The sequence below is a fragment of the Protopterus annectens genome, chromosome 14.part0, assembly GCF_019279795.1.
Source record: "Protopterus annectens isolate FY-2018-M chromosome 14.part0, PAN1.0, whole genome shotgun sequence".
Classification (NCBI taxonomy): Eukaryota; Metazoa; Chordata; order Ceratodontiformes; family Protopteridae; genus Protopterus; species Protopterus annectens.
In genome coordinates this window covers 148,711,030-148,731,416 of record NC_056748.1, presented here as the reverse complement: position 1 = coordinate 148,731,416, position 20,387 = coordinate 148,711,030, and the positions used below count along the sequence as shown (strand labels likewise).

Below are 20,387 nucleotides of genomic sequence, written 5' to 3'. Positions count from 1 at the left end.
CAGTTCCTCAGAGGGGCAAAAAACATTAGACCACCTAGAAGAGCCCCTACACCAACATGGGACCTAAACTTTGTTCTGGAAAAACTAACGCTACCTCCCTTTGAACCAGCTGTTTCTGCAGACCTTCAGTTCCTATCCTGGAAGACTGCCCTGCTCCTGGCAATAACTTCTGCTAGGAGAGTCTCAGAATTACAGGCACTTATGGCAGTGGAACCTTTCCTCATTTTTCATCAAGACAGAGTTTCTCTACGAACTAATCCTTCCTTCATGCCTAAGGTGGTTTCCAGTGTAGCTTTAAATCAAACCATCCACCTACCCACTTTCTTCCCCAATCCACAGAACAAAGGTGAGAGACTCCTGCATTCCTTGGACATTCACAGGCAGCTTCGTTACTACTTGGATAAAACTAAGGCTTTCAGAAAAGCTGACCAGCTCTTTGTTTCCTATGCTACAGCTTCTCAAGGGAGGGCCATATCCAAGCAAACCATTTCTAAATGGATAGGCCATTGCATACGATTCTGCTATACCCATCATGGGAAACCAGTTCCTCCTACCATTAGATCCCACTCTACCAGGGCAACAGCTACCTCTACAGCCTTTCTCAGGGGGGTTCCTACCAAGGAAACTTTAGAAGCTGCAACTTGGAGTTCTGTACACACCTTCACCAAACACTATCACTTACCTCTTTATTCTAAGTCCAGGGCAGGCTTCACCACTGCAGTTCTGCAGGGCCGCATTGCCTCCACTAACCCTCTATGATGCCTCCGCCCTACCTTAGCTTTGGGACTCAACCCAAGTGTGATGACTGCAGCAGGGTAACACGATGAACATAGTACAGTTTTGCACCTACCATAAATGTAGATGTTTGAGTGTTCACCCTGCTGCAGTCCAGGTTACCCTCCCTCCAACCCCTCTGATCTACTGGCTAAATCTTTGCTATGCCTTTCTGATGTATTTGCTTATAGCTGAAGGGATTTTGTGTTTGTACAGTGTTCACACCTTTTGGTACTAATTTGAATCACCTTTTTGGGGGCACCTGACATCTGGGGCAAGAAAAACTGAAGAAAATGGCGTCGGTTGCAATATATGTACCCCTGGCACACTGACGTCAGGGATGAGGCGACAGCAACCGACATCGGACCAAGACTTTGTAAATCCGGCCGACTGCTGGACCGCTTGATGACAGGATAACCCCCTCCCCCCAAGTGTGATGACTGCAGCAGGGTGAACACTCGAACATCTACATTTATGGTAGGTACAAAACTGTACTTTCTTACCCCCACTAGAGGTAGCAACATCCTTGATCTGGTCATTACTAACATGGGCGACCGTTGATTTACACCAGTAGTTAACTCCTCCCTGGTTAGATTTAACCACAAACTAATCACCCTGGAAATCCACATCTCTCCCACCCCCCCGCAAAGGTAACCACCCTGAAAAACTTCTCCAAAGCTAACTTTGGGCTCCTAAAAACAGAGGTGGCTAACTTCATGGCAGCCATGCAAGTGGAGAATAGTTGCATGACCGCTGAATCGTACACCAGTGCACTGTACAAACACGTACACAAATGCATGGATCTCACCATAACCAGTAAAACCAAGACGCTCTCCTCCAAAAAAAAAAGGAAGCCAATCTGGTGGTCCCCTGCCATAAACAAACTCGACAACAGGAGGAGGAAACTGATACCCGAATAAGGTGAAGTGCCAATACTGGAAAAACTTGCTTATCAGCCTCATCAAATCCTCTAAAGCTAGCTATGAAAACAGAATTGCAGCAGATAGTAAAGACAACCACAGGGCCTTCTATAGTTATGTAAAGAATCTCCATGGCAATACCCAGACTTGCTCTGAGCTACTGCACAGTGGTACCTCCTATACCGAGCCAACAGATATTGCCAATATACTGGCAGACCGATTCAGTGCCAACTTTACCCCCCCCCCCCAAAGGACCAATCACAATACCATTAGATTGCCAGGCACCCAGTATTATTGCTGCACAGGTTAAAACAGCACTGTCCAAGGCCAAGAATACAGCTTCCATGAGACCTGGCAAATATCCCTGGCTGTGCTCTACATGAACTACAGAGTGAACTGGCACCTCACCTGTGTGCCCTGTTTAATCACAGCCTCACCTCAGGCTTTGTCCCTACCGAATGGTGCACTGCTACAGTCATCCCTCTCCACAAAGGAGGAGCAACTACAGACCCTTGGGACTATCGCCCCATTAGCCTGATGAGTCTGATATGCAAAGCTATGGAATGCATCATCATGGACCTAATAAACAAGGATAAAGGGAATCTCCAAACTCTGGATCCCACAATATTTTTGGTTTTTTTGAAGGGTAGATCATGCCTGCTCAACTTGGTCGACTTCTTTCAGTCAGTCACCAGAGCTGTGGATCAAGGCAAGGTGGTTCATACAGCCTACTTTGATCTGGCCAAGGCGTTTGATACCATTCCCCATTCAGGAATCATAGAAATACTCGCTAAGCTAGGCATCAACCCCTATATCATTAGGTGGGTTGCAAACTGGCTCACAGATAGAACCCCACAGTGTGAAAGTAGTGGACTCCAAGTCAGACTGCCGACCAGTCACGAGTAGAGTACCACCGGGTTCGGTCCTGGGTCCTCTCCTGTTTGTGTTGGCCTGGACTTCAGAGAAGTAGACACCAAAGGGACTCTGGCTGACAAAGTTCGTAGATGATTGCAAGTTGGGCGCTATTATTAACTCCCCAAGTGATGTTGACATCCTACAGAAATACCTCACTGAGACCAATGACTGGTGTCAGAACCATGGCCTTAAGCTCGATGCCACAAAATGTATCGTCCTCCCCTTTGGGAAAAAACGGTTCCCATGAATTACCACATCGATGGTAGTCCACTGAACACAGAAGGTGTTACAAGAGATCTGGGAACACAGGTTGACAGCAGCCTCTCTTTTGACCACCACATTGCCACTGTGATCCGAAAGTCCTTCTATGTGGCATGTCTCATTACTAAGGGTTTTGCATCCAGGAAGAAAGAGGTCATTGTCTCCCTCTACTCTTACCTCAATAGGCCAATCATCGAGTACAGTGCCCCATTTGGCATGTACCTCACTAGACACCTGCAACAACTGGAGAGGCTGCAAAAGTGCTTCACAAAGAGGATCCTAGTCCTTAAACACTTGTCCTATACGGACAGACTCAAAAACCTCCAGCTATTCTCTCTCATATTGGCTCCTTAGAGGCAATCTCTGCTTGACATACAAAGCCATGTGTAATCCAGCTCTGTTAGAAATACTGCATCTAAAGAAATCCCAGTCCCTCCGCACCACACGCTCCAGTGACCTCAGCCTCATTACCACAATCAACAGAACGTGCTGGAAGGACAGGTTCATAACCCAGAGACTGCCCTTGTTATGGAATAGACTTCCCATACATGTCAAACGGAGCACCTCACTGACCCTCTTCAAGAGAAACCTTGATGAGTGGATGGGAAATAGAAAATTCACCCTGGGGATCACTCCAGTGGCTCTACTCGACAAAGGCACTGGGAACTAAGGTCAGGTGGCACGTTGTCAGGGTAATCCTATGGGCTAGGTTTGTAAAGGCTCCAGGGCCATTAGCCTAGTACAAAGCTATGAACCTAAGAGCAGTGGGCTGTGAGCTGAACCCAGGTGCACCTGTACTCCCACTCATACTGTGAGACTGAACAGTGTTCATGCTTCAGTGATTGGATCCTTGTACATAGCCTGCACTAATTCTAGCAGTGTTTCTGGGACTTTGAAGCAATGCAGGATTGCCCAAATCAGCTTTTTTGGGGCCTTGTTATATGCTTTCTCCAAGTCTAGGAATGCCCAGTTGGTCTCTTTCTTCATATCTATCTTCTTTTCCTGTATCTGTCTTGCTGCACATTTCAAAGCAGTTGTGCTTCATCCTGATCTGAATCTCAGCTGCTCATTTCCTGTCTTACTTTCCACTATTTTCCATATTCATTTCTCAGTCACTCTGTCCAATTTTATGCGATGTTGTAGATGTTCAGTACCTCTGTACTTCTGCCAGTTGTGAATGTTTCTTTTGTTCTTGTACATTGGCACTAGTATGCTTATTCCCCAGTCATCTGGGATACACCTTTCTCTCCATACTGCTATAAGTACTCTCAGGAGCTGTTTCTGCCTTTTTTCACACATCATCTTTATCAGATCTGCTGTGACATCATCTGAGCCTGCTGCTTTCTCTGACTTCATTTTCCTTAGCTCTGTTCTTACTTCTAAGATGGGCTCCTCCAATTCATTCATTATTGCAGGCTGTGTCTGGGGCAGTAGAGCTTCTGTGCAGTTTCCTTTAGTCTGGGGTTTTCTTTGTTTATAAGCTGCTGGAAGTACTCCTTCCATCTACCTTTGATGTTCTGTGGACTGGTGAGCAGGTTGTTGCTAGTATCCCTTATGAAGGGTGTCTGACTGTCTTTGTCTTCCTCTCTCTGACTTGCAACCTGATTTAGTTTTTGTGCCATCTACTAAGTCACTTTCCAGAAGCTTGTACACAGTGCCTCTGATGCCTTGTTCTTTGCTATTGCAACTCATTTCTTAGCCTTCTTCTTAGCCAACCAGCATTCCTTCTGAGCCTGGTCTGTCTTTTTTTTTTTTTTTTTCTCCCACTTTTTTTTCTGCACTCCTCCTTTCTTTTGATGACTTCCTGGACTTCTGCATTCCAGCACCAGCTTTCCTTATGTACCTTATTTCCATACCTGGCTCAGCCTCATGTCTGTTGTATAGTGGTCACACATGCTGTTTTAAGGTGCTGCTAATCTTCTTCAGCTCCACGTTATTTTCTCTTCTTGAGGTGCTAAAGCCCTAAGTAATTTCTTGAACTTGTGCTTTCTCTGCAGTCAACTTCCAAGTGGTCGGAACGGTGTCTGATTGTACAGCCATCTCTGACCACTACTTGTGGCAACAAGTGGTGTATGCTGTGGCCAACTGTTTCACTTGGAATACCTTTGAAATCATTGATTCTACCCCACTGCCTTTCTTTACTAGGAGAAAGTCTACCTGAGTTTTATATTGGCCACTCTTGTACATGTTCTCTTGACTCTCTCTCTTGCTGAACTATGTGTTGGTCTTCATCAAGCCATTTGCCGGACAGAAGTCTGGAATAGCTTCTCCTCATGTATTTCTGTCACACTCATGTGGACCTTGTATCATGTTTCTGTCCCATTATGTGCATTCAGGTTTCCCATTATCAACACCAATTCCTGTTGTCTTGCTTTATCTAGTAGGTCCTACAACTGCTATCTGAATGCACTCTTTTCCTCACTATTACATCCCTGCTATGGGGCATAGGCTGAGATTACGATTACTGCTCTGTCATTACACTGGAGTCTAATTGCCATGAACCTGTCACTACTTCTGATGACATCTGTCACTGTCTTCTGAAGCCTCTCCCTCACCTCAGTTCCCACACTATTTCTAACCTGTCCTCCTCCTGAGTAGTAGACTGTGGAAACCAAGCCAGGTGGCTTTGTTGCACTGCCCTTCCATCTTGTCCCCTGGATACAAAGTTAGTCAGAGTAGACACATAAACTCACATATGCTGAGGCACTTAAACATAACCTTCCTAAACCTCAAAATCTCCTAGACGAAGTATACACAAGCTTTGAAACTGGAGTGCAGTAAGAGTCTGAGCTTCTTTCTGATCATCTCTTAGGGAGTAGGTTTGTTGTCTCATTTGCCGTTTGGTTTTCAAAGAAAAGTGTTCCAGTTTAACTAGAGTTTGTAGTGATGACTGCGTTGATCTGCTAGGTATACATAGCTGCAGATTTTCTTTAGAGCAGTTTGTTTTTTATATGTATTTGTGTTTGAGTGTAAATTTATTACTAGGAAATTGACGTTTAGTTTTGGGAACAATAGCACTTTTTGCTGAACCACAACAAGTTGGGGACATGACGGAGTAGAAGCCTTCATAGTATCGCTTTAGTTGGTGGAGCATTTTACTACCTAATTAAAAAAAAAAAAATCACAGGGTCGTCCTTTCATACCATCATATGAGACTTCTTCAGACTGCTAATGTCATAAATTACACCGGTTTAAATAGCCCACAAAACATTTACTGAAATCATTGGATGTAAAAAAAAAAAAAAAACAATGAATTAATGTCTTGACTTAGTGTGGTCATTGATGTCAGGAACCACAAAGATGTTCAAAAGTTATTTCCCACTGGTATTCTCTAAAATTAAATTCATCCTCAATATCTATCGATTTCAAATTAGGATTTGCACAGTCCAACACTGAGCAAATAACTGCAACAGCCACACTATGCTGATGAAGAGCATGCTTTCATTCTTCACACTAATGCCATAATTATTGTCATAAATGCACTTACAAGCCTGTTTTATTAAGTCTAATGTAAAATGCTTCATAAGACAAGCAAGAAGCAACATAAACTAAACAATTAGATTTACATTTGGAGGTTTATACACCATTTATGTATTAACTCAAAAAATGATACAGCATTAGAAATGAAAGAACAGTTTTTGCAAGAGTTGCAAGAAAATGTCCTTCTATAATATGACCCTTGAGCATTTCTTTAACATTAAAATTCTTTTTGATAATAAACTGAGGAGCATCACACAGAAATTCTTTATCTGTGAGGTAGCGATTCCATGTGTTACAAATCGCATTCCTAATGGAAAATGTGCCCAGCCTGTAAGTAAGAATAAACCCTAAATGTTCGTTAACCTGTTTGTTGTGGTTATTTCCTTCATTCAAATCCTTCAAAGGCAGGTGTGCATATGCACATATACACACACACACACACATATATATATATATATATATATATATATATATATATATATATATATATATATATATATATGGTTTACTATTGAAATGTCGACGTCGGAATGTACGCCTATGATGTGTTCGAACTACAGATGTTCGAATAGTTCATATATGTACATGCTAAATGTTTGAACATTATATTTGCGATTTGTACTGTACATTCGCAAATATAAACATTTGAAGGGATGTACAGAGATCGCGGTACAGTGTGGTTTGGGAAATGCATCCCTTTCCTCAATGTAGTGCGATCTCGGAGTTGGAATAAATAGTTGGGGGGTGTGGGTGGTGCAGCCCCCACAAGAGGGTGCAGGGCAGTCTTGCCCCCCTGCATAAATGGGATGTTAGTTGTAGGAGGTCGGGTTTACGTCAAGGGTGGCTTCATCGTTAATTGCTGTAAAATGTCAAATTTGACATTTTCTGCAATTACTGCAGATTTACAACTAACTGAACAGTCATAAATCTGCAGATTTGACATTGTCGATGTTTAGGTTTCGAATTTATTTTGGCTTTCGATATTTTAATAGTAAACCCATATGTGTGTATGTGTGTGTATATATATATATATATATATATATATATATATATGGGTCTAGGACACATGCTCGACTAGCATATGTCCGAATCACAAAACATTGAACACACATACACGAAAGCGCTTAACATAGAAAAGCGCTTCCGTGTATGTGTAGTTCAAAAAAAATAAAAATCTATGTTTCTACAGGGGCTTCACTGCACCCTCCCCTACTTTATTAGTCTCACTCCGAGATCGCACTACAGTGGGGAAAAGGGAATTTTCCCTTACCCGCACCGTAGTCCGATCTACAAAACAGGCACACATACACAGAAGCGCTTGTCAATGTTAAGTGCTTTCGTGTATGTGTGTTCGATGTTTTGTGATTCGGACATATGCTAGTCGAACATGTGTCTGGATCCCACACACATATATATATATATATATATATATATATATATATATATATATATATATCTTACTGGTGGTGCTGCAGTAGCGTTGTCACCTCACAGATGTTGCACATTCGATTCTCAGTTAGAGCATCTTCTGTGTGTCGACATGCGTGAATGGGCGTTCCTTCATTGAAGGTTGTGCGTTAGGCCCGGCAAGCCAACACGTAAAAATCTACTGCCAATCATTAGCGGACCGGAGTTCCGCTGTGGCAACCCCTAACCGGGAAAAGCCGAAAGAAAGACAGATATATATATATATATATATATATATATATATATATATATATATATAAAACTCTCACCTCAACAACTTCTGAAATGCATGAATCAGTAGCCTTCTTGAATAACTTCTTTCCATAAACCCTTTTTTTAAAATGTAGATTTTAAAAAATTCTTCAGCATTCACAGTCAACCTACTTGTGTAAACCACCTGTCCTTTAACAATATTCTTTTTAACTCAAAATGGATGCATGGTATTAAAATGTATTTATTTTTTTTTCAGTTTTATTTAGCATTTGCTTACTGGGCAAGTCTGACTTGGAACGAGCCAATTTTTCTAAATAAGAATTGTTAGCCACCTTCTTTTCAGTAAGCATTGGTAATAAAATTCTTATTAGTAGTATTTCATGAAACCTATGACGTTATAAAATTAATATTGTACATATCAAAATGAAATTTAAATCCATGTTGTGAAGGAGCTCATTTATATAGATAATAATCTAAAGTACTGGTATCAGCTGATATCTGATAATAAAGTTAAAAATCTAGATTTCTTAAAACAAGAATTTGATCTAAGAGAAACTTGCTGGTTAGAGGTTCAGATCTTTAGACAACATCTCATTGATAGAATAGATCTGATGTCTATAACAGTTAAAGAATCTATTCCAAAACTGATTGATTACTTGATAATAAATTTACAGCATAAAGTTTCTGATAAATTATCAGACAAGAAACTTTTTACAATGTAGATTCATACTGGAATTATTTCACCTCTATTAATGGGGACCCACCAACTCAACAAGATAAACAATATATATTGGAATCTGCTTATAGAACTACATCTTCCATTGTCTGGAGACTTTATACATGTTGATGATGAATAAAATTAATAATAAAGATAATCTATGTAAGAGATAATGTAGAAATTATAATGCTAGACTCATATGTTTTATGACTGTATGAAGTTGAAAGAATACTGGAAGTCAATTAATGAATTTTGCAGGGCTCTTTTTACAGATATTTTTCATTTTTTCTAAGTCTTATATTATTCAACACACCTGTACCTCAATGTGTTAAAAGATTAAGCTTCCCTTGTTATGGTCTATCCTAGCAGTGGCTAGGAAAATAATAACTAGAAATTGATTTCAGATACACTCTCTTGCTCAATGAATTTAAAATGTTATGAATATAATGTGTCATATGGAAATAAGCACAATTAGAATGAGAACAACTAGAAAAACATCACACTTTAATTATTTGTATAAAATTGTTATGATATTAAAAAAAATGAAATTTAAGGAAAAAAAGTTAAAAAAAAAAATTAAGGTTCAGAAAATGGGTAAAGGAATTAAAAAAAAATTCTGGAAGCATTCCAAATCTTGCCGCATGCCATCCCAAGCAAAAAAAAAAAAAAAAAAAACAATTGTTAGTAACAGGAATTACCTCTTCACAAAACAAAGAAGTAGATGAGAGCAAACGTACACTTTCCCAGTGTGGCAACACCAAATTAACATGAGTGGGGATCATTGTTGCCCTCATTGCCACACTGTTTAACTGTTTAAGATATGTATCCTTAAAAATGACTATGTTGTTATATTAAACAATGCAAAGGCATTCAGTAATCATATTGATGTGTCTAGTATCACCAGTTGTCTAACCCAAACCAACTCCAAATCATTGGGTGTAATTATGTAAAGATTCAATATTGGCAGCTAAAATGTTGACTTTTTAGCTTCAAAATAGACAGTGGACTCTAAAATAAATGATAGAATGCTCTTAACTATCTAGTTAATAAAATATTTGGTAAAAATGGTGAAAGTTTCCATCTTGAATCCTTCAACCACTTCAGTTGGTCTAAACCGGAGGGTCTGTGGTTTGATTTTACGTATTTTTGATATTTGGAATAAAGTGGGAATCATAGCTTTTTCAACCAATTGTCAGCCGTGTCTTTATCTATAATCTTTAAAATCGTGTTAATATTGGAATCGGGCAGTTCGTAATCATCAGCAATGACACTGTAAGTTACTTTTGTATCAACTCCATCAACTTTTAATTATGGCATGATGTTTTGTTAATGTATCAGAGTCCATTAGTGTTAATCTGCTCTCCTTATCAGCCTTAAATGTGTAAGCCATTGTTTCTAAGTGAAAACAAAGGTCTCTGTCATTCAGAGACAAGTTAAACCATTTATGTTTATTGGTCTGGACAAAATGTTTCTAATTTCTTTTCACATATTTTGTCAAAACTTGAAACAGCATCAGAAGTCCAAAGCGTAATTTGACTGGCTTATGCAGTTTACTATTGGTTTCAAAACGATCTTTAAAGGATACTGTTAAATTCTCCTTTCTAGTAAAGAGTTTCAAGGTGTTAAATTCACAGCAGCTGCCTTCCAGGTAAAGACGTACTTTAAGCACTTAAAAACTTCCCATTGTGGCTTAGATAGTACAAATCTAGGAAAATTAAACATTTTAATAATAGCTAAAGTTTCAGGAGATTCTAATTTCAGTTCTTCTTGCTCTATGCTGGATTGTAATGTCGCACTTGATCCATCGGCATTGTTGAGAACCGTTGGTACAGATAATCTTGATTCCAAAACTTCTGTCCTTTCTTGGTTTACCACTGTCTGTGCAGCTTCCCCTGTTTGTATGGATGCCATTTCCTTTAAAAGCCCCGTGTTCAGTTCCATGCTGATCTCTCCTGTCTTCTGAAATTGTGGCATTGACCATGGGATTGAAAATACTTCTCAGTGTCACTGTAACATAAAATGCTTCCTCTCTTGCATATTCATAAGGGCCGGGTGCAGATTAATGCTCTAAAAATGTTTGTTGCATCCCCACCAACATGTTTGCCAAAACTGATGCTTCCATATTACTCAGTAATTCCAAATGTTTGGAGCTTATCATTAATGCCTATGGAAAACATTTTGTAGCTCCTTTTCTTAAAAATAATATTCTCCTTATTAATTTTTTTTCCAGAAATTGTTTGCAACTTTGAAAAAAACATATCAACGGAATTGAACCTTTTTAACAGACAAAGATTTGTCTGTAGCTGGGTTAAGTGACGTCACTATTTTTTTGTTGTGTCACAATAAATAGCCTCATGAAGCTGAAGCCATTTCTTCATTAATCAAGTTCCAGTCCTTGATAAATTCAGCACCTAGTGCAGAACCTGTGGATTTTTAAACTGTTCTTAATCTACAAAACCATGTGACTAATAATCAAGTGATGTAAAAAAAAAAAGCAGTGAATTATTGTATTAACATGTTTCTTTAAAACTACTTCCAAATTAATGTGGAAATTGCCTAGCAGTGTTTCTCCCTATAATTGTTTATCGTCAGTATCACTTGATCTCATATGCACAGTCTAATACTGAGTAATTATATTTCTTAAAAGTTAAACAGTTAGAGCACTTGTAAAATGCCTTTTCCATTTTCACACAGATGGCATAATTATACTCATAAATGAACTTGTGTAACCTTCTTTTATTATGTCCAAAATAAAGTGCTTCACTAGACAAAGAAGAAGCAACATAAACTAAACAACTAGATATACAATTAAAATATCCAAGAGCTTCTAGACCCTTTATGTATTAACACAAACGTGATGGAGCTTTAGAAATAAACTTAGAAACATCTGAGAGAGTTGCAGGAAAATGTCCCTCTAACTTTCTTTTCAGGATTCCCAGAATTCTTACTCTGCTTATCAAGTATATTTGTAACATTAATTTTCTTTTTTAATAAACTGAGGCGTTACCCAAAACATTCCTAATCTTAGCCAGCAGTTAAAATGTTTCAATTACTACAGTATCCAAAAAAAACAGACTTATGCAAACTAGAAATGTATTATAATAAAGTTTGCTGCCAACCTTCCTAAAAAAACTTACCAAATGCATTACCATTTGTCAGGCCAGCTGGTTTGAACTGCAACATACTTTAATACTCAAACAATGAAAAATGTCACATAATATATTACAAAACCAAATAGATGTAGTGGCATTAATTTATTTAGACAATACTCCATCCAGGTAACTACAGTCCCAGGACCTAAACCGAATACTCACTTCCAAATCAGTTAATCATTTTTTAGACTCCCCCTCCTCATCTTATATGACTAACCATGGAACTCCATTTTACCTGAAGTAAGGGTGGAATGTACTCCATTCTCATCATAAGCTGAAACTACCCCTCACTTCCTCCTGGACTTGTCAGTGTTACACCAGAATCCCTCATAGTATGCCAGTCCAGTTATAACCTACCAAAACAGCATATCCATTTTTTTACGGGCTATCCAGAAATAAAATAGATTATCCATTAGTCCAGAAAACACTGTACAAACTCTGGTGTGCTGTTTTAAAAAAGAAACAAGACTGTCAGAATTTGTCAGATCTCCATTTCTGTGTTGTTTTTATTAAAAAATGCATTGTTAACGTGATGAATTGCAAAGGAAACCACAAAAAAAGACTTTCTTCCATTCTCTGGCATGCCAATGATGTAAAGAAATGGGCGTAGATTAGGAGAGAGAGGTCAGAAGATAGGTGAGCTTGTGGGAGGGGCAAGGGGTGTGGCTTATGTCCAGTTTTGGCCACAACAAAAGGTGACAACCCTATATGCCTGTGCTACTCTTTCTGTCAGTTTATGCTACCTTTATATTTAATCTATACCATTTTCTGCCCCACTCTCTGTTTTTATTTGTCATTCTTTGTATTTAACTGGCACTAATAACCCACCTAAACTGTCCAGTGTGCTGCACCCATTGTATACCGATTTTATTGCAGTTGCAACCTTAGTATGCTCATTGTATTGCTGAAGTGAGCCAACAGCAGCGCAAATTCTGCATTTTAAATCACACAATGTATGATATAATCAATGCTAATTACAAGTGATGATGTGACAACCTTTCTGATTCTAGTATTAATTGCATGATGATGTAACTCTTTAATCTTTATGAATCTAATATTGTTTTCCTTGTAGTACTTTGGTATCTTCTAGGTCATTATAGTACATAATCTTATAAGTTGGCCGTTTTCCCGGGAGTCCAGTGAAAAAGATTTTTCCCCAAGTTGGTTAACACTTTGATAAAGTACTTCACCGTTTTTAAAGTGAGGGTTATCTACTTTCAGACTTTTCTGCTGAGTCTAGATGGTACTGTAAAAAGAACCTGTTAAAGCTGTTAATACGTAAAAGAATATATAAGAAGTAATTTATTTACAGGAAACAATAAATGTGTCCAGTGTAGAGAAAGAACTCATGTTGCCCTTGTGTCATTTAGTTAAGGATGCCTTCTTTCTGAAAATATAAAAAACAAGTAATCTCCGTGGTACCCCCGAAGTCTGAAAACAAAAGTGTAGTGGGTCCAAAAACAAAACAGTGCAAGAAACTTCTCTGTGTGGAAGATTTTCAGTCCATTTATTTCTAGTTAATCACTGTATATTAATCAGATCAGACAATAGTAGTAGAAGTAGCGAACTTAAATTGAAGTCAAAACAAAACAAATTATAATAATAGAAAATATATAATTGTACAGCATTACTAAGTATTCAAAAGTAATCCAAGCAAGGCAGGCAGTCTGTTTCCAGTCGAAAATCCTTTATTAAGTACACAGACAAGCAATCCAAGTAAAACAAAAATAGAGTAATAATTTCCTCACAAGCTTTCTAAATATATATATACTTTTTATCAGGCATGGGAGTGGTTTATTGTACTGTAAAACAAAGTGTTATTGGTACACATGTTAAATTCACATCCCTTCCCCCATCAGTGTGACATTCGAGCTGGTCCTGCCCTACTTAGTAGCTGTCATAATAATATATAACCCTTATGTACTTTAAATAAAATTTATAATGATGTGGTACCTCTTATTTAACCAGATTATTAAGTATATTATTAAGTCTGTGATTTTATCCAAGACAATATACTACATGGTTGGAAATATATCAACCTTAGTTCATTTGGTAATCAAAAAATATATTTAAATATATACATATACATTTTGCATGTAAAAATCAATTTCTATTTTCATAACCTATTGTTAACAAAGATCGCTTTCGTCCTTCTAGACTTCTTCAGGTCTGTGTACAAGAACCCTAAAAACAAGTGTGGGAGGATGGCATAATGGTTAAGGTGTTTACCTTACAGATGCAAGTGGCAGGGTTGATTCTCACATGGGGGCAATTGGCTAGGCTTGAAATGGCTCACAAGGGCAGTTAGCCTAGTTCTAAGCTATGAACCTAAGAAAGACGCACAACAGATGAAATATTTAGGGTTGGGAGGGTGACCTAATGGTTAAGGTGTTTGCCTTACAAACACAAGGTGCAGGGTTTGAGTCTCACAAGGGATAATTGGCTAGGCTTAAAATGGCTCGCAAGGGCAGTTAGCTTAGTACTAATCTATGAACCTGTAATCTATAAATTTGTATATAATTGTATAATTAGTCAGTATTGTTATTGCACATCATTTTGAATAAAGTGGAAAAAAGAACCAGAAAAAAAATAAAAATAAGAAAAGATGTATGTATGATGGAAACAAAATATATACTTAAATTTCAACTGATTTAAAATGGTATTTAAAACCAATTTGTAGAATAAAATAAAATAAAATACAATTAGTTGTGTAAAGAATCTGGCAATTTTCTAAGTTCCAGTGCACTTTAAATTGAACAGTAGTAGTTTAGTCCAGGCTTCCTAAAAGAGTTCAGCTTTAATTGCCACATGAGTTCATGTTTCTCCAGAATATTCAGGATGTCTCCTTCAAGATCACCCATGTCTATGCGATCCAGGATCTGGAACCTAAAACCTGTGTGTCTTTTATGAAGAGGAAAGGTGTTTGTTTGGCTATATTTTTACATCCAAAGCGGATTTCTGACAGATGACATGAAATCCTATGCTTGAGTTTATTTATAGTCTTGCCCACATAGAATGGATCACATTCATTGCACTGTGCCCTGTAAATTACTTTTGTAGTGTTACAATCTCCCCCTGCACTGGTTTTAATGATCTTCTTTAAATAAGGGCAGTAAAAACTATCACCTTGCTGTATAAATATACAAAATGTACAGTTAGTTTCACATCTTTTAGTGCTTTTCTCACATGGTCTAGGTTTAAATTCAACAAAACTTCTAATGTTCCTGGCCTTCCTATAAACAAATGATGGGGCTTCACCTAAGATGTTAATCAGAAAAGGGTTTCCTGTGACAATGTCCCATTTTTCTTCAGTAATATTTTTGATACTGTGATAAATCCAAAATGTATGTCAGGATGCAGCTATTTTTGCATTTGTTATTCTCTGTGGGATTATTTAACATTTTTCTACTGGGGAGGTTGAGTGAAGGTGCTTCAGTCCTTTTCAGTTCTATAATGGGTTCCAGGATGTTTTTTAACATCTGACTTTCATAGCTTCTCACTAGAAAATCATTCTCTAAGTTGTTCAGGTTTCTCAAAAGTGGTTCCATCTCTGTGGTAAGTCTAGCTAATCTATAGCCTTGGGATTTCACTACATTATACTTGGTTTTGTAGGATGTAGACTTTTACTGTGGAGTAATAAGTTAACCCTCGTTGGTTTTCTGAATAGATCAGTGGTGATTCTGTTATTGTTGGTGTCCTTGGAAATCTGCATATCTAAGAAAGTGGTTGAAGTACAGCTATGGGAAGAGGTAAACTTCAGAAAGGGGGTTGTTTGATTGAGGTAAGTGATAAAATCTTCAAGCTGCAAGGTGTCACCTTCCCACACAATAAAGATGTCATCAATAAAACGTAAATAGCATGTGATATATGCTGCCTGTAGTCTGTGTTGTTTAACACAAAGTCCTCCTCCCATTTGCCCAGGGCTATGTTAGCTATGCTGGGAGCCATGGCAGCCCCCATTGCTATACCAGTTTTTTTGTTTGTAGTGTTTGCCATTGAAAGTAAAGAAATTGAAGTCCAGTGCAAGATTAATGAGCTTGCTTAACTTTTGCAGTTGTGCCTGTGTACCCTGATTATGTTTCTTAAAAGACCAGCTGCTGTTATACAGTAATTGTGAGGGAGCACTGTGTACAAGGATTCCACATCAATAGTTAATAAAATACTGTCAGCTTCCACTGTCATGTTTATTTTTTTCAAAAAATCCATTCAATCTCTTATGTATGACTTATTATTTTCTGCTAGAGGTTTCAGCAAGTAATCAAGGTAAATGGCTGTGGTTTCAGTAAGGGAACCTCCACTTGATACCACCAGTCTATAAGGTGGGTCTTCTCTGTTCTTTTGTGGCTTTGGTATTCCAAAAAAGTAAGGTAAATGTGGGCATGGGCTCCATAAATAATTATAAAGATTTTCAGTGATAAGGTTTTTTTCCCATAATGTGGTGAGATTAGTGTTCCATAAATCATATGCTCTTTTTGTCATCCATGGTAAATAACTCATAAAATCTGTTATCCTCCAGCATGTTCTCTTATCTTTTGGTTGTAGCTAGTGGTATCAGTCACAAGTATACCTCCTCCCTTGTCTGCCTTCATTACACGCCTGGACTTACCATAGCCTAGCTCAAGCAATGCTTTTCTTTCTCCCTCTGTTAAGTTATAAAGTTTTTTTCTTAGGAGGGTTTTTAAGCAGTTTCCTGATATCCATCTCACATTTCACTTCGAAAGCAGCTAGTGTTTGATGTAGTGTTAGCCAATAGCTGCTAGGCCTTTTTATAGTTTCATCAATAGGCTTATTTTCAATGTCATTAACTGTACCCTTAAGTTGAGCTTCCTCACAAGCATTTTAAGGTCTTTCAGTACCTGAGCAACCTCACTCCTGCAGCTTGGTGCAAAAGTAAGTCCTTTGGACAACACACTTTTTTCCTCTTCAGTCAGTGCTTTAACAGAGTGGTTCCAGATAAGTGGAGCACCTGTTATTGTGGCACCTGTTGTTGTTGTTATTGTACCTGTTATTATAGCTGGTTCCTCCGTTTGAGCCTGGGTTGTAGTCGGGGTTCCAGTCGGGATTGCCCAGGTATTGTATTTCCCTCACCCCTGTCCACTGTTTGGTTCTCCTGTCTCCTTGGGAGTTCATGGATAGAGTATGAGACCTCTGGAATGCTGAACACTTTTAGGAAGCCTGGACTAAACTACTACTGTTCAATTAAAAGTGCACTGGAACTTAGAAAATTGCCACATTGTTTACATGGCTAATTGTATTTTATTTTATTTTATTCTACAAATTGGTTTTAAATACCATTTTAAATCGGTTGAAATTTAAGTGTATGTTTTGTTTCCATCATCATACATACAGTTTTTCTTATTTTTATTTTTTTTCTGGTTCTTTTTTCCACTTTATTCAAAATGATGTGTAATAACAATACTAACTAATTATACAATTATATATAGGTTATAGGTTGGTACTGGGCTATCTACCCGAAGGCATATATTAGCCCAGCCACGTTGTGTGGTATTCACCGCCCCTTTAGTAGTTCCCTAGACCCTTGTAATAGCAGCTAGTACCCTTGGCCCCTATCTAGTAGTGCTGTTGGTGTGATCCATGGTGTGAACTTTGTTACCCATCCACTCATCAAGGTTCCTCTTGAAGAGTGATAGTGAGGGGCTCTGTCTTATGTAGATCGGGACCCTGTTCCATAGTAAGGGAAGTCTCTGCGAAGGGAATCTATCCCTCCAGCATGGTTCTGTTCATTGTTGTGTTGAGGTTTATATCCCTAGAGCGTGTAGCTCGAGTAGATTCTGGGTTGGACATGGCTCTGTACGTTAGACAGAGATCGCCTCTGAGAAAGCGGTATGCAACAGAGAACAGTCTTAGCTTTTTCAATCGTGCTGCATAGGGCAACTGTTTGAGGCCAGTAATCCTCTTGGTTAGGTACCTCTGTGGTCTCTGCAGCTGCTGGAGATGTCTAGCCAGGTGCATTGCAATTGGTGCATTGTACTCTATAATGGGTCTGATGAGGGAAGAGTAGAGGGGCACCATTACATCCTTAGATCTTGATACGAACCCTTTTGTGATCAGATGGGTCACATAGAAGGATTTTCTAACCACTTTGTCAACATGGTTATCAAAGGAAAGCTGACTATCTACTTGGGTCCCTAGATCCCTTATTTCTTCATCAGATTTCAGGGGATTACCTCCTATGTTGTAGTTTACGGGTACTCTGTTTTTTCCAAAGGGAATTACTACGCATTTTTTTGCATTTAGCTTGAGACCATGGCTTTGACACCATGCATCAGTCTCATTTAGGCCCTTCTGGAGGATCTCCATGTCGGCCGGAGACTCTATTATAGCACCCAGTTTGCACTTGTTCGCAAACTTAGTCAGCCACAGCCCTTCCGTGCTTGCCTGTACTTCTGAGAAGTATATGCCAAACAGGAGGGGCCCCAGGACAGAGCCCTGAGGCACACCACTCGTTACTGGTCTGGATTGGGACATAGATCCCACTACTCTTACTTTATGGGATCTGTCTGAGAGCCAGTTTGCGATCCATCTTGTGATGTAAGGGTTTATGCCCAGGCTGGTGAGCTTATCAATAATACCTGAATGGGGAATGGTGTCAAATGCATTAGCAAGGTCAAGGTAAGCCGTGTGTACCTCCTTTCCCTTATCTATAGCCTGAGTAACTGTTTCAAAGAAATCCACCAGGTTCAGGAGGCATGATCTGCCCTTGATGAAGGCGAACTGTGTGGGGTCCAGCCACTGGAGGTTCCCAATCTCTCCATTATATTTATGTATAATGTATATTTATATATTTAATATTATATATTTGTATAGATTGTTTTTAGGGTTCTTGTACACAGACCTGAAAAAGTCTAGAAGTCGAAAGCGATCTTTGTTAACAATAAGTTATGAAAATAGAAATTGAGTTTTACATGCAAAATGTATATGTATATATTTATATATATTTTTTGATTACCAAATGAACTAAGGTTGATGTATTTCCAGCCATGTAGTATATTGTCTTGGATAAAATCACAGACTTAATAATCTATTTAATAATCTGGTTAAATAAGAGGTACCACATCATTATAAATTTTATTTAAAGTACATAAGTGTTATATATTATTATGACAGCTACTAAGTAGGGCAGGACCAGCTTGAAAGTCACACTAATGGGGGAAGGGATGTGAATTTAACATGTGTATCAATAACACTTTGTTTTACAGCACAATAAACCACTCCCATGCCTGATAAAAAGTATATATATATTTAGAAAGCTTGTGAGGAAATTATTACTCTATTTTTGTTTTTCTTGGATCGCTTGTCTGTGTACTTAATGAATGATTTTCGACTGGAAACAGACTGCCTGCCTTGCTTGGATCACCTTCGAATAGTTTATTTGTTTGTGTCTTTTGGCTTTTCCCGGTTAGGGGTCGCCACTCCGGTCCGCTAATGATTGGTAGTTGATTTTTACGTGCCGAGTTACCAGCCCTGACACACAATCTTCAATGAAGGTGCACCCATTCGCGCATGTCTCCACGCAGAAGACGCTCTAGCTGAGAATCGAACCGGACAGCGTCTTACTGTGGGACGACAACGCTACTGCAGCACCACCACCGCGGTTAGTAATGCTGTACAGTTATATATTTTTTATTATTATTTTTTGTTTTGTTTTGACTGCAGACTAGTTTTTGTTCGCTACTTCTACTACTATTGTCTTATCGGATTAATATACAGTGATTAACTAGAAATATATGGACTGAAAATCTTCCACACAGAGAAGTTTCTTACACTGTTTTCTTTCTGAAAATGTAGTTTCAATTGTGACTATTTCTAAAGTCTGTATTGTGAGGAATGGTGACGTCACTGAAATGTCATATAAATAAGGCAAAAGTCAACTATTTTTATTTTTGGAATAACAATTTTATTAATTCTTATTTATTAACATTACAGTTTCCATGGAGAAACCCAGCATGATATTTGAATATGCAACATTTTACTAAGTGTTAAATATTTAGCTGTAATGGTATTTAGTAAGGAAGATTTTTTTGTTGTTCAGTATTGTCTGAGTTACTTTAGCCATTCACTTGTAAAGGAAGCAGTTTGAACTTATAGAAGTGAGTTTTTTTAATTGATTTTGTTGCAACTTAATAGAATCCTTACATTTGTGAATTGTGGCTATTAGGAAATATTTGCTTTCATTGTGCAGTAAAGAATTGGTCAAAATTCAATTGCTATTTTATTTCTGAAAAAAATGATGTATTTCTTTTTTCTGTTATTAAGTTTTGTTCTCTCTTGGATTTCTACTAGATGTGCAGTTTCTTTTAAGGTGGTGTTACCTGGACTTCTGGATGGCTGTGGTGTGATTTTATGCTACCCTGTTCATATTATTTTATTTATTTTAGTCTTGTTTTTAAGTACATATTTTTATATTTTGCATTGTGATATTTTATTATAATTTGCACAATCCAGAAGTTACCGCTTTTTGATCAC

General features: G+C 38.2%; 1 protein-coding gene across 1 annotated transcript in view; it reads left to right on the top strand.

Annotated features, from left to right (window-relative positions):
• Positions 1–20,387, top strand: part of FHIP2A (FHF complex subunit HOOK interacting protein 2A) — a 1,458,394-nt gene that overhangs the window by 785,043 nt on the left and 652,964 nt on the right. The window lies entirely within an intron of this gene.